The following is a 2,305-nucleotide window of genomic DNA, read 5'->3' as shown; positions in this document are numbered from 1 at the left end:
AAAGTGGCATTAATGTTATTTTCTATGGTCTGCTGTCTCCGATCAATAGATTGTAGTAAGTCATCATTGGCAGATGCAGAAGGATGGGTAAATTGAGAGGTCTGCTGTTGGGTATTCTGTGGTCCTTGGGATTGCCTTAGGTGAGGTGCTCTGTAAGGCTGATTCTGATTCTGCTGCCTGTTGTTGTTGTTATTCCACCTCTGATTTCCCTGATTATCTCTGCCTCCTCTGTTGTTATTGTTGTCCCTCTAATTCTGGTTAGAATTGTCTTGCCATCTGTGGTTGTAATTGCCACCTTGATTGTACCCTTGGTTGGGGCAGTCATAGAAGTTATGTGTGGCTGCCACAGTGTTGTTTTCCTGCTGGAGCTGCGAACATTCGTCAGTATAATGGCTATAATCAGCACAGATTCCGCAGACTCTCTGTGGGACTAACTGTTGGTTTTGCTGTGGTGGAGAAGGTTGAGCTTGCTGAACTTGTTGTTGATTCAATTGCATCTGCTTCAGCAAGTTGATCATTTCACAGATACTCTGAGTTAAAGCAGTAGTCTCTCTACTGCAGGATACTTCTGCAACAGCTTTTGAACAGCCTTGTTTCTGTCTGTAATTCCTAGTAGATTCAGCTAAGTCACTGATCAATTGCCATGCCTCATCAGTGGTCTTGTACTTTTTCATAGACCCATTGCTAGCACTTTCCAATGTGGTCTTATCTTGGGGCCTCATGCCCTGTGTGACATAACCGAGTAATACTATTTTGTCAATCATATGGTGGGGGTAAGCTTCCAGAAGATTATTGAAGGCTCCCAGTACTCATAAAGAGTTTCAGAATCATCCTGAACAATCATGGAAATATCTTTCCTCAGTTTATCAATAACTTCAGCTGGAAAGAACTTTTCCAAGAATTCTTATCTCAGTGTATCCCAGTTGGATACAATTGCTGCTGGTTGAGTGTAGTACCACTCTCTTGCCTTTCCCTCAAGAGAAAATGGGAAAGCTTTCAGCAAAATTGAAGTTTCATCTGCACCTTCACGCTTGACAGTAGATCAGGCTGCCTGAAAATCTCTCAAGTGCTTGATAGGCTCTTGAGCAGGTAAGCCATGAAACTTGGTCATCAAATTGAGCAATGCGGTCTTTATTTTAAAGTTTGTAGCTACCGCTGGGTGATGCACTTGAAATGGTTGCAATGTAAAATCAGGGGCTCCAGCCTCTTGGATAGTAACTCTCATGGCTGCTGCCATGTTACCTGCACGTAAAACAACCAAATCAGTAGAACGGGGGCTGGTTTATTTCTCAAATGACGTTTCAGATCCGCCCTCAGAGAGGACTAACCGACGGCGAGCTTGCCTTATTCGTGAAATAGTTCTTTTAATCTCAGGATCGAATATTAGCAAGCTTGGATCAGGAAGCGAATGTGTCATCTAACGAAAGAAACAAGCAGCTCATAGTAGCAAATTAAAATAAAATGCAAATAAATAAATTCCAATTACTAACTTTAGCACTCTATTGCAACTCCCTGGCAACAGCCCCAAAAATTGATGCGAGCGGAAATTGGCGAGTTAAGAATGATTATAAAATATGCGTTGCAAGTATAGTTCTCAACCAACCAGAAATCCGCTTATCAATTTAGAAGGGTGTCACAGAAATTAAAAGCAGCAGTCTCTCTGCTAGAGGATACTTCTGCAACAGCTTTTGAACAGCCTTGTTTCTGCCTGTGATTCCTAGTAGATTCAGCTAAGTCACTGATCAATTGCCATGCCTCATCAGTGGTCTTGTACTTTTTCATAGACCCATTGCTAGCACTTTCCAATGTGGTCTTATCTTGGGCCTCATGCCCTGTGTGACATAACCGAGTAATACTATCTTGTCAATCATATGGTGGGGGCAAGCTTCCAGAAGATTATTGAAGCGCTCCCAGTACTCATAAAGAGTTTCAGAATCATCCTGAACAATCATGGAAATATCTTTCCTCAGTTTATCAGTAACTTCAGCTGGAAAGAACTTTTCCAAGAATTCTCATCTCAGTGTATCCCAGTTGGATACAATTGCTGCTGGTTGAGTGTAGTACCACTCTCTTGCCTTTCCCTCAAGAGAAAACGGGAAAGCTTTCAGCAAAATTGAAGTTTCATCTGCACCTTTACGCTTGACAGTAGAACAGGCTGCCTGAAAATCTCTCAGGTGCTTGATAGGCTCTTGAGCAGGTAAGCCATGAAACTTGGGCATCAAATTGAGCAATGCGGTCTTTATTTCAAAGTCTGTAGCTACCGCTGGGTGATGCGCTTGAAATGGTTGCATTGTAAAATCAGGGG

The 2,305-nt window shown here is 42.4% G+C and overlaps 1 non-coding gene across 1 annotated transcript; it reads left to right on the top strand.

Moving 5' to 3' along the window:
• The first annotated feature begins 1,865 nt into the window (after window positions 1-1,865).
• On the top strand, window positions 1,866-1,973 carry LOC112753475 (small nucleolar RNA R71). Its single transcript, XR_003177861.1, has one exon. It is a non-coding gene; the product is annotated as a small nucleolar RNA R71 (small nucleolar RNA).
• The last annotated feature ends 332 nt before the right edge of the window (window positions 1,974-2,305 follow it).

This window comes from Arachis hypogaea, chromosome 15 (genome assembly GCF_003086295.3).
Source record: "Arachis hypogaea cultivar Tifrunner chromosome 15, arahy.Tifrunner.gnm2.J5K5, whole genome shotgun sequence".
NCBI classification, from domain to species: domain Eukaryota; kingdom Viridiplantae; phylum Streptophyta; class Magnoliopsida; order Fabales; family Fabaceae; genus Arachis; species Arachis hypogaea.
The sequence above is the reverse complement of the archived record's forward strand: the minus strand, read 5'-3'. Positions and strand labels throughout refer to the sequence as shown.